This window comes from Balaenoptera musculus, chromosome 1 (assembly GCF_009873245.2).
Source record: "Balaenoptera musculus isolate JJ_BM4_2016_0621 chromosome 1, mBalMus1.pri.v3, whole genome shotgun sequence".
In the NCBI taxonomy this organism is placed as follows: Eukaryota; Metazoa; Chordata; class Mammalia; order Artiodactyla; family Balaenopteridae; genus Balaenoptera; species Balaenoptera musculus.
Genome location: NC_045785.1, coordinates 103,794,806 through 103,803,269, shown reverse-complemented (window position 1 = coordinate 103,803,269; position 8,464 = coordinate 103,794,806). Strand labels below are relative to the sequence as shown.

At 46.0% G+C, this 8,464-nt stretch overlaps 1 long non-coding RNA gene across 3 annotated transcripts; it reads right to left on the bottom strand.

Annotated features, from left to right (window-relative positions):
- Nucleotides 1–5,487: 5,487 nt before the first annotated feature.
- LOC118902390 lies at nucleotides 5,488–8,073 on the bottom strand. Of its 3 annotated transcripts, none has more exons than XR_005021558.1 (4): nucleotides 7,908–8,073; nucleotides 7,058–7,240; nucleotides 6,033–6,175; nucleotides 5,488–5,909 (listed from the first exon to the last, which is right to left on the bottom strand). It is a non-coding gene; the product is annotated as an uncharacterized LOC118902390 (long non-coding RNA). The 3 variants fall into 3 exon arrangements; XR_005021560.1 differs by having other exon boundaries at nucleotides 7,058–7,229; nucleotides 7,908–8,072; XR_005021557.1 differs by lacking the exon at nucleotides 7,908–8,073 and having other exon boundaries at nucleotides 5,489–5,909; nucleotides 7,058–7,520.
- Between the last annotated feature and the right edge of the window lie 391 nt (nucleotides 8,074–8,464).

Genomic DNA, 8,464 nt, shown 5'->3' with positions numbered 1-8,464 from the left:
CCCTCCGTTCTTAAACGGCCTGACCACGCCCCCGCCCGCCACGACCGCCCCAACCCCCGCCCCTTAGCCTGCCCTCCCGGGGGAGCGAGGGGCGGGGCGGGGCGGAGCCGTCGCCCAAGGGATCCTTCCGCCTGGGCGCTGACGGCGAGGGCAGGGCGAAAGGTGCCCTCTGATTGGCTCCTCGGGTGAATGGTTGCCGAGAGACGAGTAAATCTTCGGCGGCTAGAAGGGGCAGGGGTGCCAAAGGGGGTAGCACTACGCAGGCGCAATAGAGAGGGGCTGCGTCGACACCCCCTTAACTTTGGAGCTGCTGGGACTCCCTTTCTGCTTTCCACTGCGCTCTTTTCTGCCATTCCTATCACATAACTTCTCCACCACCCCCCACACCCTGCCCAAGTTTTTCCCGTCTCTATTCCGCTCCCGCGCAGGCCTGTTTTTCTTTTGCTTCTCTGGGGATTTTCGCTTTAGTTCTCTCTCCAGGAGTGGGGAGTGAAACCTCCAAGCCTACCTCCGACGTGTGTTTTGAAGTCGGAAAAAACTTTTGGTTTCTGAGCGGGTCGAGCCTTCCTGATTCCCCAAGCAAATTGGCTGGAGGTCATTGGGGAAAGGGCCGGCACAGTTGGTTCTCCGGTGCAGTTACCACCTGTGTGCAGTTAGTGGGACTAAGAGCCGTGAGGAATCCATCGCCAAGTCTGGCAACCGTGACAGCTTCAGCCCGACTCGGAATGTCACAGAGCTCAGTCGTGTATGTTATACAACATGCAGGCGGGGCTTGGACACCGTCCAGTCACTCCATAGCAAATGGTTTCGAGTCCAGGTTCTAAATTCAGATTAACCTGGGTTGGAATCTACATTCACCACCTAACTAGCTGTAAGACCTTGGGCAAGTAACTTAACCAACCCTCCATAAGTCTCTGTTTCCTCACCTGTACGGTGGGACTAAAAATGGAACAGCTTTGTAGGGTTATATAAGTAATAAATGAGAAAATGGAAAGCTATTAGTGCAGTGCATGATATAAAGTGTGTGGTGACTGTTATTTATATCAAGTTGTAGCTGTTATTATTTATCAATAAACGTTTATTGAGCTTGTAGTGACCTTCTATTAGGCTGTGGGAGGAAAGATTACTTCCGAGATGAAGTATTTCTCTACCCAGCCCCTCCATTCCTGCCTGAAATAAATGTAGTTCTCAATGTCTGCCAGGATAGAGTTCTCAAATATATGCTTTCCCTGGGGATAGGGAGGTCCCCTGGAATATTAATGAGATAGGATATCAGTGTGAATGCTTGTAGGGATCAGGATAGATGCTCTAATTTTTTTTTTAACTTTTTGTTTTTGAGGTACAAATTCGGTAAAGTGCTTTGTGTACAGAACAATGAATTTCTATGTACGTGTATCCCCATGTAGCTGCCACCCAGATCAAGACATAGAACATCTCCAGCTTCCTCATGCCCCTTCCCATCCAGTGTCCCACAAAGGTAACCACTCTTCTCACCTCTATCACCAATGTTTGAACTTGTTGTGGATGAATTACATAGTATGTGCATTTTTGTGTCTAGCTTCTTTCACTCAACAGTGTGTCTATGAAATTCATCCATGTTGCATATAACATGGTTCATTCTTTTCCATTGCTGTGTATTATTTCATTACATAAATATTCAATAGTTTATGTACTCATTCCACTGGTGGATGTTTGAGTTGCATCAAGTTTTTGCCTATCATGAATGAAGCTGCTACAAACAATCCTTTTTACCAGCTTAACTGAGGTATACTTAACAAAAATTGTATATATTTAAAGTGTACTACATGTTGTTTTGATATACATGTACCTTGTGAAGCTAATTAACAGCCAAGCTAATTGACATATCCATCACCTTACATAATTACCTTTTGTGTGTGTGTGTGTTTGGGGACGGGGGTGGGGTACAGTGAGAATGATTAAGATCAAATTTCAAGTATATAATACAGTATTATTAACTATAGTCACCATGCTATACATTAGATCCCCAGAACTTATTCTGAACCTTTTTACCCTCTGACCTACGAACATTCTTATGTATGTCTTTTGGTGGAAATACATCCATTTATGTTGGGTTCATACCCAAGGATTGGAATCGCTCGCTCATAGAGTACACACATATTAAGCTTTAAGTATACTGTGAAACATTTTTCCGAAGTGGCATAACAATTTATATTCCAGTGACGTGAGATTTCTGGTTGCTTCACATGTTTGCCAGGGTTGATATTGTCAGTCTTTTCAATTTAAAAATGGGGTTGTATATTTCATTGTGATTTATATTTACATTTCTCTGATAATGATGTTGAGCAACTTTTCATATGCTTTTTGGCCATTTTGATACCGTTTTAGTGAAATACCTGTTCAAGTCTTTTGCCTATTTCTCGGGGGTTTTCTGTCTTAATGATCTGTGAGAATTCTTTACACATCATGGATGAGTCCTTTGTCCAATATACGTATTACAAATACCTTCTCCCAGTCTGTGGCTTTCTTTTCATTCTCTTGATGTTATCTTTTGATAAACAGAAATTCTTAATTTTAATGACATCTAATTTATTAATCTTATCTTTTATGACTACCGCTTTTAATGTCCTGTTTAAGAAATCTTTGCCCAGCCTAAGGCCATAGAGGTCCTCTCCTTCATTTCCTTCTAGGAACTTGGTTGCCTTAACTTTCACATTTAGGTCTATGATTCATCTCAAATTAATTTTTTGTGCAGTCTGGGGTCAAGATTTATTTTTTCCCATACAGATATCCAGTTAGCTCAGCACCATTGGCAAGTAGTTTTGTTGAATGAATAAATGGATATTTATTAAATGAAAAATTCGGTTAAGAAAACAAAGTGACCAGTTACTTAAAATCCAGATTGTCCAGAAAGATCCAGGGTACATGATCACAATAAGACGAATACAAATTATTACACTACATTGGCCCTAGGACCATTTCTACTTTTTCAGTATGTCATGGATACCATTAGCACAAGCAGCCTCAGGGTAGAACACAGGTCAGAAATTCTTACCTAGAGTTTGATCTAGCCTGATTTAGTTCTACCTTTGCTTAGGTCAAATTTTGTTCAGCGTCCTGACCCTTAGGCAATTTTGTGGTAGGGAGGAGGGGAGAGCCAAGAGCCAGAAGAGAAATTCCTTGTTCGTATGTGTGTATATATTTTTCTTTGAGCCCCTTTTAATTCCTGGGGCATTACTTGACTTTTATAGAATTTTATTTCCATTTTTTTGTTTGTTTTGTTTTTTAAAATACACACTTCTTTCTACCCCATGTGGCATCCTGGAACTGGAAGGAGGCTCGAGAAGTCATCAGGTACTGCCCATTGGACATGGACCAGATATTGAAACTCTTTCTGAGATTACTGGAGCCTCCTTGCCAATTCAAAAAGATTTAAAGACCTTTGCTTTGATTCTCTGATCTGTACCTAGGAAAGCTGAGAAAAGGAATGAAGAGGGAGGAAATAGTCTTTAAAATGCAGGTATGGGGCTTCCCTGGTGGCGCAGTGGTTGAGAATCTGCCTGCCAATTCAGGGCACACGGGTTCGGGCCCTGGTCTGGGAGGATCCCACATGCCGCGGAGCGACTAAGCCCGTGAGCCACAACTACTGAGCCTGCGCGTCTGGAGCCTGTGCTCCGCAACAAGAGAGGCCGCGATAGTGAGAGGCCCGCTCACCGCGATGAACAGTGGCCCCCGCTCGCCGCAACTGGAGAAGGCCCTCGCAGAGAAACGAAGACCCAACACAGCCAAAAATAAATAAATAAATAAATAAATTTATTTTTTTAAAAATGCAGGCATGACTCAACTGTCACCATGGCACTGAAGAAGTTTTGTGTCTCAATAGGATTTAATTTAAATACTTAGGAAATTCTATCATTAATCCTCTTTTTTTTTTTTAATTAATTAATTTATTTATTTATTTATGGCTGTGTTGGGTCTTTGTTTCTGTGCGAGGGCTTTCTCTAGTTGTGGCAAGTGGGGGCCACTCTTCATCGCGGTGCGCGGGCCTCTCACTATCGCGGCCTCTCTTGTTGCGGAGCACAGGCTCCAGACGCGCAGGCTCAGTAGTTGTGGCTCACGGGCCTAGTCGCTCCGCGGCATGTGGGATCTTCCCAGACCAGGGCTCGAACCCGTGTCCCCTGCATTGGCAGGCAGATTCTCAACCACTGCGCCACCAGGGAAGCCCTAATCCTCTTTTTTTAAGGCAAAAACTACCTTTTGTATAGTGCCCAGTTATCCTCATTTATCAGTTTTCTTAAGTCTTAAGTATTTGTATTACTTTATCCCAAGGTGAATCACCTTGGTAAGCATTTATTAAAATGTCCTTATCTAAATATCTTGTCTTGAAATGATTTTTAAGTTTTTATTGATGTTTATTGACATATAGAGAAGTACACAGATCATCAGAGCACAGCTCAATAAATTTTCACAAACTGCACAAACTTGTCACTAGCACACAGATCAAGAAACTAAGGAGCACCACAGCACTGGCAGACCTGTTTTAAAACAGTGGCATTTTCTACATCCTCACAAGTCTCTGGGGGGGCCAAGGCATGACTCAGCTTTCCACTTCCCACCTAGAACTCTCGCCAGTAAATCCCTGTCTCTTTTCAGGCTTCTTTAGAGCAATATTTTTCTTGGGTGTTGCAGAATGAGAGCTAGGTTTGGAGTAAGAAGGTGTGAGTTTTATGGGAGGAGGGAGAGGGCTGCATCTTTGGGCACAGCTATGACAGCAGGCTCAAGCACGACATGGCAGTGGAAGCACTGGGGCACGGAGGCAGCATGAAGCAAGATGGGGGACCAGAAAGGGGAAGGGGGTGATGGTGGCACTGCCAGAGAAATGAGAATGCCAAAGATGAGCAGGGCTGACCTCACCCCTCTGAGGAAGTATCTCTAGACACCCTTCCTGCCCACCACCCTGACAGTGTCACTTGAGAAAGGATGTAGGGTTTAGTCAGTTGGCTGGTATCCCTGTCAAATGGCTTAGCCCCTCTGAGTCTCAGCTCCCTAATCGACAAATGGGAATGGTAACTAGCCTCCCTGCTTCGTGGAGGTGTGTGCTGATCAAATGAGGTAGTGAATGCATGTGAGAACAGTTGCCCTGTTCACAGGATTTATCTCTTTGCCAACCTTGGGCCCTTTTCTCTCTTTCTGTTAGAAGAGCTTGGCAAGCAAGTCGGATGAGAGCAGAGGAGGGTAAATTCTCAACACCTTGCTATGGCTGCCTTCACTTCTGGGGCTCTGGATCTCTTATCTGAGGATTAAAGTTTTCAAATCTCCCTTCAGGGAAAAGGAATTCCATGAAAGTGTAAATTGTTAACTGATCATTTCATATCTCATCACCAATCACTGGGTCCATTCTGAGCCTGCCTTACATTTAGGTCCCGGATGTCTGTCTCGCCAGCCGCCATAACGCCTGAAACTCCCAGCACAGGAGTCTGTGCCTGTTGGCGAAGAGACTGCCGCCATTTCCACACAGATTACCAGAGGAAGAGGATGCCTCCCTGCTAGGAATGTCTACCTCACCTCCCAGGGGACCTCAAACGTTGTTTTCCAGGCCACATATTAGTCTAGATTTTCAGTTGCAAGCAATCAAAAAATGACTCTGGATGATTTAAGAAAGATGGAATTTATTTTTAAAATATTGGGGAGCCCACAGAATCAGCAGGATGGCTACAGAACTTGACCAGTTGGCTGTGCTACCAGGAACAAGGCTTAAAAATCATACTGTAGAACTGGTCCAGGGAAGATGCCATGACATCACCACAGATGTAGGCAATGCACGTTGCTGCTGCCGCCTCTGGAAACGATGTAATTGCCATTCCCACCACTGCCGCCACCCATTGATAGGTAGAATTTTTGTGTCCCATCACTAGCTTCCGATCCAAAATCTGGGTGGGCACATCTGATCAGCAGAGCCCAGATCATGTGCCCAAGCCCTGGTTGCAAAGAAGGCTCAAAAATCAGGTTATGTGATTTAACTCAGAGTTTTGACTCTGCAAAGTGGGCTCTACCTCTTAAGGTAGGGAATTCTCCAAACAGAGGAAGGAGGTTCAGATGCTGGATGGCCAGAACATGTGCCTCTTCCTTCCAGTCTTTACATCCATCTCTTGTGAGCATTGATTGAATGAATAAGCATTCTTTGATCCATCTAGCCCTGGAACACAGATCCAGACAAGTTTCTGAAGCTTACAAGTTGGAGAAACAGGAAACGGACTCTTGAGAAGTTTTGAGGATGGAGACCAGCCAGCTAGCCTCACCTTGCCTGTACACTCTGCTGTTTGGCCAGGTGATACTTTTCCTCTTCAAAATTCTTCAAACAGACACTGAGTGAATGATGTTTGGTAAAAGGAAGGAAGGAAGGGGACTTCCCTGGTGGCGCAGTGGTTAAGAATACACCTGCCAATGCAGGGGACACAGGTTCAATCCCTGGTCCCGGAAGATCTCACATGCCTGCGGAGCAACTAAGCCCGTGCGCCACGACTACTGAGCCTGTGCTCTAGAGCCCGCATGCCACAACTACTGAAGTCCACGCACCCTAGAGCCCGTGTGCCACAACTACTGAGCCCATGCGCCGCAACTGCTGAAGCCCATGGACTAGGACCCATGCCCCACAACTACTGAGCCTGTGCTTTAGAGCCCGTGAGCCGCAACTACTGAAGCCCGTGTGCTCTATGGCCCGTGCTCCACCACAAGAGAAGACACCGCAATGAGAAGCCTGCACACTGCAATGAAGAGTAGCCCCCACTCGCCACAACTAGAGAAAGCCCGCACACAGCAACAAAGACCCAATGCAACCAAAAAAATTTTTTAAAAAAGGAAGGAAAGTAGGAGGGAGGGAAAGAAGGAAAGTGGGAGGAGGGAGGGAAGGAAGGAAGAAAGGGAGGGAGGGAGGAAGGAAAGCGCCTTGAACACATCACCCACCCTTCCCCAAGTCTCAGGTTTCATTCCTAGCTCTGCGTTACTTTAACCACTGCTCTGGGCCGCAGTTTCTCCATCTGTTAACAAAGGAACAAAAAAAGGACCCAGCCTGGCTTACCTCCAGCACCTCCAGCTCCAACAGTGTCATGAAGGAGGTAAAGGGTATGTGGCGCGGCTGCCCAGCACATCAGGGGGTTGGCTGCGTATACTGACAGTGTCCCAGAGCTGGCGCTTGTGTAACAGGCGGATTTACTGAGAGGGGACGACTGTTTGCTCAGCAGCCGAGAAGTCTATAATTAGACTGTCACAACATCAGCAAAAGTACAGGATCAATGTAATCAGAGAAGAAATGGAAAAGAACATGGCATCAGTCAAAGTCTCCAGTGGGTCCCCGTGGTTTCCGGAGCACTAATCGCCCAGGCGATTCAACGTCCCGCTTGTGGGTTTCCTCCTGGTGATGACCAGGTTGGTTTGGGCCTGACTGCCCTTCACCACTACCCAGCTCTCCTCCTTCTCTTCTCCTTCTCCCTTCCCCTGCTCACTGAGTCTTAGGAATGAGAGACCAAAGGAGGCAGGACCTGTGCCCCAAACTCAGTGGCTGAGGCACCTCTGTTCCTCATGATGTGTATGTGTGTGGGAGTGGAGGAGAGCCAACTATAAAATCCAGATCCCTGGGCCCCATCTTGGCCCTACTGGGTAGGTGCCTTAGAATCTGCATTTAGCACATCCTCAGATGGTTCTATGTATGCTGAAGCTTGAAGACCACAAGGCTGAGCCATCCTCCTGCCCCATGGCAGCCCTGCCCTCTTGCTTCTACTCTTCATCTGGCCTGGTTATAACACCGTCAGGATGGCAGCAAGATTTGAGGCAGCCAAGGTTAAAGGGCCCTTCCAAAGCCAAGAAATGATAATGGGCCTCTTATTTTCTTTTTAATCACATTAAGAATTCCAAGCTGCAGACCGGTTTACCTCATTAATCCTCACGACATCTGATCTAGGGGGTAATGGCCAGTGGCTTTAGTTTCTTTCCATCAAAGTGGATCAGGGCCCAGGTCTGCCCCTGAAGGATCTGGATCCGAGGGCTTCTAGGCTTCCCCAAGCCCCATCCTCCTAGATAGAAACAACTGGATTTCATAAATCTGTGAATCTTCATTCATTTCAGACACAATTTTTTAACATAACTAATACATGTTGCATTGTATAAAAATCAGAAAGTGCAGGGACGCAAAAGGAAGAAAGAAGTCATTACTGAGCCCTGATCCCACAGCAACAATTCTGTAAATACTTTGGTGCTTATCCTTCCACACTAGTGTGTGTGTGAATACACACACACACACACACATACACACATATTCTGTCCCTGCTTCAGTCAGGGTCCCAGAGGAAAGAGATGGCACACTCGATCATGGCTACTGAGAAGAGCTTGATGAAGGGACCATTTATCTAGTCATGGGCAAGGTCCAGGGAAATCTTAACAAGGGCTGGGCAGCCCTGGAGGAGTAGCAGCAAGAAGCGGGCCATTTCCA